General features: G+C 38.1%; 2 pseudogenes; both read left to right on the top strand.

Moving 5' to 3' along the window:
* Window positions 1–5,135, top strand: part of LOC116908239 — a 67,740-nt pseudogene extending 62,605 nt beyond the window's left edge.
* A 3,597-nt stretch (window positions 5,136–8,732) lies between these two features.
* LOC116908241 lies at window positions 8,733–9,826 on the top strand (annotated as a pseudogene).
* The last annotated feature ends 1,630 nt before the right edge of the window (window positions 9,827–11,456 follow it).

Below are 11,456 nucleotides of genomic sequence, written 5' to 3' on the forward strand. Positions count from 1 at the left end.
AACTGTACTGAACCTTAGGTAGAGATGAAAATTTAAAATGCAGTTTGTATCTATGTTCATTTAACAGGATAATAGTAATAGTTTTACCACTGGGGTAAAACTATATGAGCTCCTGAATCTTTGAATCTTAAACATATTTACAGTATTAGACACAAGTTTTCTCCTGTGGACTGGACATTAAAATATTAAGAACACGTCAGTTACCCCTATAGCACTCGTGCCACTATTCCATCTCTGGACATCTCTTCTCCTACCAATCATTCCTGCAGTTTACAAGTTTCACATATGGGTAAACCTATTGACACTTGCATCCCCTGCTTCTGATATAACACCTTTTGTTACTATGAAAGACACTTAGCAGTGAGAACGTTTTCTGATCAGCACCAAGTTTCTACATGTCTCGTGACAATATATGTGATGCCTTGACCTATTATCACTTACCATTAAGTTCTAGTAAACAATCAAAATCAATAATAATAGTCTATATTATTCTGTGGGTGTCTATTACATATATAGCCAACAATTTGAGAGGAGGTATCTTATACATCAAACTCTTTTATGTTTCTTTCTTTCTTTTGGAAACATATGGCTTCTAGAAGAGTAATATTACTTATACAGGATAATTCAAATCAAACTCTTTACACACACACACACACACACACACACACACACACACACACACACATATATATATATATATATATATATATATATATGTATAATAGTAGATTTTCATATGGCTCTTTCAAACATCTTTAGTCTTCATTATATCACCCTTATCCCTTTCTCTTGTCTATGCTCCTGTTTCTCTCCCTATTTAAGCATGCGTCCTCATTATCCCTGTGAGAAAAAAATGTAAAGATCACACTAGTCAGGTTGGTACTGACGAATTTCTTTTACTTTCAGACTGTCAGAAATTGTAATCATGGCATTAGAATAAGAGTATATGTGTATTTCTTGGGACAAAAAAAGAATAAATGTTATAGCTACCATAAAATCTACTGGGATCACATATATGAGCCAATTATAAAATCATTGTATAGGGAAGAAAAAGGTAAATAAATAAAACAATAAGGCTTCTGTATATCCAAGCAGAAACTGCCTAACTAGGAAAGCTGAAGAGTTGTAGGGGATGTAGGACTAAACAACTGTGTGTGAGGGAGTGCTGGTTACAGACTGAAGGCAATGCGTGTCTGGGTATATTTTATACTGAAGGAATTTGAGTCACTAACTTGAAGGACTGCCAAGAAGCCAGTTGCTCTGTATTTTGACTTTACCTAGCACAGTCTTCAAAGTTGTAATGGTTGATGAATGTGGTCACTGACTGTATCTAGTTGCTTTCTGATTTTTGACATATTTTATTACCAGTTATTCATTTTCCTCCTATTTCAATCTTAGTTTGGAAGAGCAGTATGTATTTTAAATTATGTATTTCAAACTAAAGTCTCATTTTAACAGACACCCTACTGTTCTCATAACTCCTACCTCACCTAATAGTTAGATACATTTATATCAGGTCTCAAAAAAAAGTAATGCCCCAATGTTTTTCTCACTAAACCTCATTCATGAGTTCCATATCTGCAGGTGTGTATGTAGTCCCACCATCCCTGCAAACTTACCCTCTTTTTACAGTCCTATCATCTGCCTGTCCCTTCACCCACACCCCCATTTGCTGTCCATCAACAATAGGAAAACCCATCTGTTTTTCTTTTTTCCCCTTCATATATAACCTACAGATCTAGATTTTCATTGCTTTTCGTTGTTATTTTGCCATTTTCCATCAAAACAGACTTTCTTTTTCTAATTGACAGTTGTTTGGACCTGGGGACAATGTAAATCTACCCTAAAACACTGCCCTGTGCCCTTTCATAATTTAGCACTTCTATGTATTTAGAGGATTCAATTTATATATTCCTAAAGTAAACTCATTTCAAGCATTTTAGACTAACCTCATAGAAACCCCTTCTTTTATGTGATATGCATTTTTAGCTCGTTATAAAATACATCAGAACAGAGAGAAATTTTATCTCCAAAATTTCTAAACACATAAAATCCTTGTTAATATTTAAACAAGTCTTCCTTTTGTAGAACCTCTTTGTTAATTTCTTGGTGAAGGCAAAACGGAGTACAGTGAAGACTTGGTAGGCTATAGACCAAATGAAACCTCTTGTAGAATTAAAAGGATGCCCTTTTGAGGGGACAGATTTTTGTAAAGAACATCAGCCACTAAGTAGGTTAATGACTTTTTAAATTCAAATTTAAAACTGACCTTATTGCATACACTCAAATTAAGTATTAAAACAAATTGCTAAGCTCTGACAGCATATACTTATTCATATTAATAATGAACTCACTTCTGATAATTATTATAACACTTGGTAACACATTGCCATGTGAGCTATATATACACACTTTTCCTCTTTATATTTCTCCTCAGAATAACTCAATGTGTTGTCTATGAGAGAAACAAAGAATGTACTTTTGCTCTCTGAGATTCCTCTATTTAGCAAAATGATAGGGCCATTCTTACACTTTCAAGAAGTCTTTAAACGTTTAGGAAAGAGGATAAACCAATGGTCATCACATTGTTGTTTACAATGAAAAAGACTTGAAGGAATCTCAACAGATGTTAGTGTTCATCTGAGTATAGAACAGCTGGGGTGGGAAGGTCCATGTTAGTGCCAGAAACTGTGTTATTCCACATATAGAACAGCTCTTCTCTCATTTCCAGCAGGAAGAATTAAGCCTCTTAGCTTTTATTTGTATTTAACAAGATCCAGAACAGATGGCTTCTATCTGAACAAATCTCAACACAGTGCAGATAATGCTGCTGGTTCTGTACCTATCAACTTCTATGGCCAGCACCACACTTTGTAAACACCCATGAGTTATGTCACTTTTTATAGTAAAACATGGGTAAGCATCTGTTCACCCTAGATAGGCCATCAGTGAAATAATGAAGTCTTCCACTCAAGTGCATTTTGGAAGCCAGTAGGTTTATTAATGATACTTATAGGAGTGTGAACAAAGAGTTACTCATAGATATATGAGTGACTCTAAGGCATCTACAATACCAGGAAACACCCCTATTATGGTGATGACTAATGAGAGGTGCATCTCCAGAGCACCATGCAAACGTGTAGGTGCCCCATTCAATCATTGTTAATATTAATCAGCAATTGCTTACTCTTTTATAATCTTACAGAGAGGCCTTATGAGTCTTGTATGTTTCAGGAATTTCTTGTACCTTATAAATTTCATTTACTTTTGGGGGCTTATAAATTTTGTTCAAAACTTGAGAACTGCTTCACCAGGAATATCCAGGGACAAGCAGATGGATAAAGGCCTAGCATATAAATACAATTAACAATAGCCAGGGCAATATCGTATCACCAGAACACAGCTATCCTACTACAGCCATCCCTGGACATATTAATGCAGCCAAAGAACAGGAAGATAGCCTGAAAACCTATCTTATAAAGATGATACAGGCCTTTAAAGAGGAAATGAATAAATCCCTTAAAGAAATGCAGAAAAATATATCGAAATAGGTGAATAAGACAGTTAAAAATCTGAAAATGGAAATAGAAACAATAAAGAAAATACAAACTGAGGGAAAACTGGAGTTGGAAAACATAGGGAAGAGAACAGGAACTACAGACACAAGGAGCACCAATATAATACAAAAGATTGAAGAGAGAATTGGAGTTGAGAAGATACAATAGAAGAAATTGGTACATCAGAGAAAATATTAACTCTAAAAGATTCCATAAATTATCCAAGATATTTGGGCTACTATGAAAAGGCCAAACCTAAAAATAATAGGAATAGAAGAAAGTAAAGAGTACCATATCCAGGGCCCAGAGAATATTTTCAACAAAATTGTAAAAGAAAATTTCTCCAACCTTAAAAAAGAGATGCTTATAAACATACCAGTGGCTTATGGAACACCAATTAGATTGGACCAGAAAAGAAAATCCTCCCACCACATAATAATCAAAATACTAAATGTAAAGAACAGCAGCAGCAGCAACAACAAAACAACAACAACAACAGCAACAACAATAACAACAAAAGATTATTAAAAGACACAATGGGGAAAAGCCAAGTAATATACAAAGGCAATCCTATAAGAATTACACTTTATGATTTAAAGCCTCCATTTTCTCTTTAACCAGGACACAGACATCTGCTCTAAGAAAGATTTCGGCAGCAACCACAGCAACCTATGTGGAGCTCAATACCAAAGCCAAGATGCCCATTGTGGGTCTGGGTACCTGGAAGTCTCCCCCAAACCAAGTCAAAGAAGCTGTGAAGGCAGCCATTGATGCTGGGTATCATCATATTGACTGTGTGTGTGCATATTGCAACGAGAATGAGGTGGGGGAAGCATCCAAGAGAAGATCAATGAGAAGGCTGTGACCTCTTCATTATCAGCAAGTTGTGGTCTACCTGCTTTGAGAAAAAACATTGCTGAAGGAAGCCTTTCAGAAGAACCTCACAGATCTCAAGCTTGACTATTTGGACCTCTATCTTATTCACTGGCCAAGGGACTTCAGCCAGGAAAAGAGTTATTCCTCAAAGACGATAAAGGCAATATCCTTAATGTTCTTGGAGCCTAGGAGGGCATGGAGGAACTGGTGGACCAGGGGTTGGTGAAAGCTCTGGGCATCTCCAACTTCAACCACTTCCAGATCGAAAGGCTCCTGAACAGACCTGGACTGAAACATAAGCCAGTGACCAACCAGGTCTAGGGCCACCCTTACCTCACCCAGAAAAAAACTGATCCAGTACTATTACTCCAAGGGCATCACGGTCATGGCCTACAGTCCCCTGGGCTCCCCAGACAGGCCTAGCACCAAGCCAAAAGACCTTCACATTAGAGGACGGCCAAATTAAAGAGATTGCTGCCAAGCACAAGAGAACTGCAGCCCAGGTTCCACATCAAGAGGAATGTGGTGGTGACCCTGAAGTCTGTGACACCAGTGCATATACAGGGGAACATTCAGGTCTTTGACTTCCAGTTGAGCGATGAGGAGATGGCCACTATCCTTAGCTTCAACAGAAACTGGAGGGTCTGCCTCCTGCCCGAGAAAGTAAACATGGAAGAATATCCCTATGACTCAGAATACTGAAGCTGAAGCAGCTCATGAGGCTTCCTCTCTGTGGATGCATACCTCACTCCTGCAGCCCTCTTTAATCCCAGCCTGCCTAACAACATGCTGTAGGCAAGCTGTGTCTAAATCCCCATGCTGAACCAGAACAGACCGTTGCAAGCAAATGTGACTCAGAGAAGCAAATGGACATCTCCTTCACTAATTTGATCTGAGCAAATGTTTGTCAAGCACCAGGAACTCTAGTAATATTTGAGGCTACACAGATAAAATAATAAAGAATTGCAACATTAACGAACATAAAAAAGAAAGAATTGCACCTTACTTCTCAACAAAGAGAATGCTAGAAGGGCCTAGACAGATGTCCTGCAGCCTCTAAAAGATCACAGATGCCAATCTAGGCTTCTACTCTCAGGATAACTCCCAATCACAATAAATAGAGAAAACAAGATATCCAAGACAGAACCAAATTTAAACAATATTTATCCATAGCTCTAGCCTTAGAGAACATACTAGAAGGAAAACTCCAACCCAAGGAGATTAACTATACCCAAAAAAACAGAGGAATCGATTCCCCAATACCAAAATCAAAAGAAGGAATGTACACAGGCATGAGCACGTGCACACACACACACACACACACACACACACACACACAAACATTCACATCACTGACATCAAAATGACAGAAATTAACAATCATTGCTCAGTACAATCTTTCAAAAACCAAAGGACCAATTCCCCAGTAAAAAGACACAAGCTAACAGAATGTATATGAAAATAAGATCCACAATTCTGCTGCATACAAGAAACCCACCTCAGAACCAAAATTAGACATTACCTCAGAGTAAAGGACTAAAAAATAATTTCAAAGCAAATGGATCCAAGACACAAGCTGGAATAACAATTCTAATATCTAATAAAGTAGACATTGAAGCATAATTTATCAAAAGACTTGAGGAAGGACATTCTATACCCAGCACAAGGACAATCCAACAAGAGAACATCTCAATTCTAAACATCTATGCCCCAAATGCAAGGATGCCCGCATTCCTAAAACATTACTAAAGCTTAAAACTATACACTGAAGCCCACACATTAATACTAGAAGACGTTAACACCCCACTCTTATCAATTGACAGGTTATTGAGACAGAAACTAAACCCAGAAACAATGATAGAGGTTATGATTCAAATGGACCTTACATACAGCTACAGAACATTTTACCCATGCACAAAAGAACATATCTTTTTCTCATCAGCCCATGAACCCTACCAAATTGACTATGTACTTGGTCACAAATCAAGTTTCAACAGATTTAAGAAAATTGGAATAACTCCTTATAGCTTATCAGACCATTATTGATTAAAGCTGGACTAATAAAAGAAGCAACAGAAAGTCTACAGACTCATAGAAACTGAGCAATCCTCTACTCAATGCTCACTGGGTCAGGGAAGAAATAAAGAAAAATATTAAAGAGTTTCTATAATTCTATTAAAATTAAGGGACAACATACCATACACAAACTTATGGACCACAATGAAAGCTGTGCTAAGAAGAAAGTTCATTGCACTAAGTGCCTTCATAAAATAATTAGAGAGTTCTCACATTAGCAATTTAAAAGTTCACCTGAAAGTTTTATAACAAAAAGAAGCAAAAACACTCAAGAGGGGTAGATGGCATAAGATAATCAAATTCAGGGCTCAAAGTAGTTAATTAGAAAGAAAGAGAACAATACAAAGAATCAATTAAATGAGGAGATAGTTCTTTGAGAAAATCTACAAGATAGAAAAACTGTTAGCCAAACTAGGCAAACAGCAGAGCGATAGAATCCAAATTAACAAAATCAGAAATGAAAAGGGAGACGTAACAACAGAATTATTATGCCTTACTTCAAAAACCTGTACTGAACAAAATTGGAAACTCTAAAAGACACAGACAATTTTCTAGAAAGAAACCACTTACCAAAGTTAAGTCAAGACCAGATAAACTATTTAAATAATATTATAATCCCTAAGGAAATAGAAGCAGTCATTAAAAGTCTCCCAACCAAAAAAAGCTTAGGTTCAAATGGTTTTAAGTGCAGAATTCTACCAGACTTTTAAAGAAAAACTAATACCAATACTCCTCAAACTGTTCCACAAAATAGAAACAGGAGGACCATTGCTAAAGTCCTTTTATGAGGCCAGAGTTACCCTGATACCTAAACCATACAAAGACTCAATAAAGAAAGAGAAGTTCAAATCAGTTTCCCTTTATGAACATTGATACAAAAAAATATTCAGAAAAACACTTGCAAACTGAATCCAAGAACACAACATAAATATGATCAAATAGGCTTCATCCCAGGGATGCCGGGGTTGTTTAGTATATGAAAATCTATCAATGTAATCGACCTTACAAATAAACTGAACAAAAACAATAACAAAATAGGATCATATTATTAGATGGTGAAAAAGCCTTTGACAAATTCCAACATCCTTGTATGTTAAAAGTCTTAGAGACAGCAGTGTTACAACATACATACCTAAACTTAATAAAAGCAACCTCCATAAAACTAATAGTCAAATGAAATGGAGAGAAACTTAAAGCAATTCCATGAAAATCATGGAAGAGACAGGCTTTCCACTCTTCCCATATCTATCTGAAATAGCTAGAACAATAAGAAAACTAATGGAGATCAAGGTGATACAAATTCAAAGGAATGAAGTCAAAGTATGTCTTTTCACAGGTGATATGATAGTATATACCAATAACCCCAAAAATTCTACCTGAGAATTTCTACAGCTGATAAGTTTAGCAAAGTGACTGGATACAAAATTAAGTAAAATTAAAAACAATTAGCCTTCTTTTATACAAATAATGAATGGGCTGTGGAGAAAATCTGGTAACCAACATCCTTCACAATAGCCACAGATAATACAAAATACCTTGGTGTATTTCTAACCAAGCATATGAAAGATATGTATGACAAGAACTTTAAGGCTTTGAAGAAAGAAATTGAGGAAGATATCAGAAGATGGAAAGACTTCCCATTTAATATATTGGTAGAATTAACATAATAAAAATAGCCATCTTGCCACAAGCAATCTGTAGATTCAATGCAATTTTCATCAAAATTCCAGCATAATCCCTACTGACCTTGATAGAGCAATTGTCAACATCATATGGAAAAACAAATAATGCAGAATAGCTCAGACAATCCTGTAAGACAAAAGAACTTCTGGAGGTATCACCATAACAATAGTCATAAAAAACAGACAGGTTGATCAATGGAGTAGAATCAAACCCCAGAAATAAATCCACCTACCTACAGAAAGTTGATTTTTGACAAAGAATCCAAAACCGTACAGTGGAAAAAAAACTTCAACAAATGGTGCTGGTCTACTTGGATGTCTGCATGCTCAAGAAAGAAAATAGATCCACATTTATCACCCTGCACAAAATTCAAGTCCACAAGGATTAAAGACGTCAACATAAAACATTGTTTAGTTGGATACACTAAATAGAAGAGAAAGTGGGGAATACCCTTGAATGCATTGGTACAGAAGACAACTTCCGGAACAGAACACCAACAGGGTAGGGGGGCTAAAATTAGCAATTAATAAATGGGGCCTCATGAAACTGAAAACTTCTATAAGGTAAAGGACATTATCAATAGGGCAAAACTGCATCCTATTGAATGGGAAAGATCTTTACCAATCCTCCATATAGCACAGTCCTAATATCTAAAGTACATAAAAAACACAAGAAATTAAACACTAACAAACCAAATAACCCTGCTACCAGGGGAAAGGGCCATACGGTGTTGTCCTTGGTTCCCATTATAACTTAAAAGGGAAACTTACACAAAGTCCGGAGCTCTTGACTTCCTGCCGTTGAAGGACGAGGATGTCCTCAAGTTCCTTGCTGCAGGAACCCACTTAGGTGGCACCAACCTTGACTTTCAGATGGAGCAGTACATCTACAAAAGGAAAAGTGACATTATCTACATCATAAACCTGAAGAGGACCTGGGAGAAACTGTTGCTATCAGCTCGCGCTATTGTTGCCATTGAGAACCCTGCTGACATCAGCCTCATCTCCTCCAGGAACGCTGGACAGCAAGCTGTGCTGAAGTTTGCTATTGCCACAAGAGCCACTCAAATTGCTGGCCGTTTCACACCTGGGACCTTCACTAACCAGATCCAAGCAGCCTTCAGAAAGCCATGGCTTCTAGTGGTGACTGATCCCTGGGCTGACCACCAACCCCTCACAAAGTCCTCTTATGTCAACCTGCCCACCATTGCTCTGTGTAACACAGAATCTCCCCTGTGCTATGTGGACATTGTCATCCCATTCAATAACAAGGGAGCTCACTCAGTGGGTCTGATGTGGTGGATGCTGGCCCGGGAAATACTCCGCAAGTGAGGAACTATCTCCAGTGAGCACCCATGGGAGGTTATGCTTGATCTTTACTTCTACAGAGACCCAGGAGAGATTGAGAAGGAAGAGCAGGCTGCTGCTGAGAAGGCTACGACCAAGGAGGAATTCCAGGGTGAATGGACCGCCCCAGCACCCGAGTTCACTGCTGCTCAGCCTGAGGTGGCCGACAGGTCTGAGGGTGTGCAGGTGCCCTCTGTGCCCATCTTGCAGTTCCCCACTGAGGACTGATCAGCAGCTCCCACAGCCCAGGCTACTGAGTGGGTTGAAGCCACCACTGAGTGGTCCTGAGCTGCTTTGCAGACACCTGAGCGAAGGGGGAAAAAGGTGGAGGAAAAATAAAGTTCCTAAGAGCTTAAAAAAAAATTAAAGGAAGATGGACATAGTCATCTTTACTGTGATGACAGAAACACAGCTTTATGAATAGGATAAATTCTATTGAACTACTTATAAGCAAATTATTTCATATACCAATCATATATCTTAAGAGATCTATTACAACATAAAAAATAGTAACGTTGTGAATTGTTGTAACACATCCCTAAAGTGTAAACTGTCCTTCTGGTACTTTCTTTATACAATTCCAAATGGGAAGCATTGTTCTATGCTGGGTTGCTTTTGTTATTGTTGTTTGTTTGTGGTTGTAAATCTGACACAAAGCTATACCTATGTAGGAAGAGAAAATCTTAACTGAGAAAATAGTTCTATAGGATTGCACTGTAGTAAGTGTATGGGAAACTAACTTGACAATTGATTGATGTGGTAAAGCCCAGGTCATTTTGGGTGTTGTCATTCATGGGGAAGTCGTCTTAACTTGTAAAGCAAAGCAGCCTGGTCAGGCTGTGAGAAGTAAGCTTCTAAGCAGCACTCCTCCATAGCCTCTGCTTCAGTTCTTACCTTGAGGTTCCTACCTTGAGTTTCTGGCTTGATTTTCCTTGACGATGGATCACAAACAAAGAGATGAAATAAGTCCTTTACTGTTTGAGTTGCTTTTGCTCAAAACGTTTTATCAAAACAAGACTGTGTTCATCTGAGTACAGAGCGAGTAGGTGAACAGTTCCATGAAAGTACCAGCAACCATGATGTGCCACGCACAGGACAGTTCTCAAGTTGGATGTAAAGACTGAAAGCTGGTCAAAAAAAATAGTATCATGTTATTTCCTATTCCTGGTTGCTGTCTTTATTCAGAGTGTGTCTATGAAGACCTAAATGGATATTCTTTTTTTTTCTATTTTTTTCCTCCATTTTTATTAAATTAGGTATTTCTTGTTTACATTTCAAATGTTATTCCCTTTCCCGGTTTCCTGTCCATCAGTCCCCTAACCCATCCCACTCCCCTTCTATATTGGTGTTCCCCTCCCCATCCACCCCCAACACCACCCACCAAACAATCCCCTATACTGGGGGTCCAACCTTGGCAGGACCAAGGGCTTCTCCTTCCACTGGTGCCCCCAAAAAGCTATTCACTGCTACATATGAAGATGGAGCCCAGGGACCATCCATGTATATATAGTCTTTGGTAGTCGTTTAGTCCCTGGAAGCTCTGGTTGGTTGGCATTGTTGTTCTTATAGGGTTGCAAGCCCCTTCAGCTCCTTCAGATCTTTCTCTAATTCTTCCAACAGGGGTCCAATTTTCAGTTCAGTGGTTTGTTGCTGGCATTCACCTCTGTATTTGAAATGTTCTGGCTATGTCTCTCAGGAGAGATCTATAACTAGTTCCTGTCAGCATGCACTTCTTAGCTTCATCCATCTTATCTAGTTTTCATGGCTGTGTATATATATTGGCCACATGTGGGGCAGGCTCTGAATGGCTGTTCCTTCAGCCTCTCTTCTAAACTTTGCCTCCCTATCCACTCCTATGGATATTTTTGTTCCCCTTATAAACAAGGAGTGAAGCATCCACATTTTGGTCATCCGTCTT

This window comes from Rattus rattus, chromosome 8, assembly GCF_011064425.1.
Source record: "Rattus rattus isolate New Zealand chromosome 8, Rrattus_CSIRO_v1, whole genome shotgun sequence".
NCBI classification, from domain to species: domain Eukaryota; kingdom Metazoa; phylum Chordata; class Mammalia; order Rodentia; family Muridae; genus Rattus; species Rattus rattus.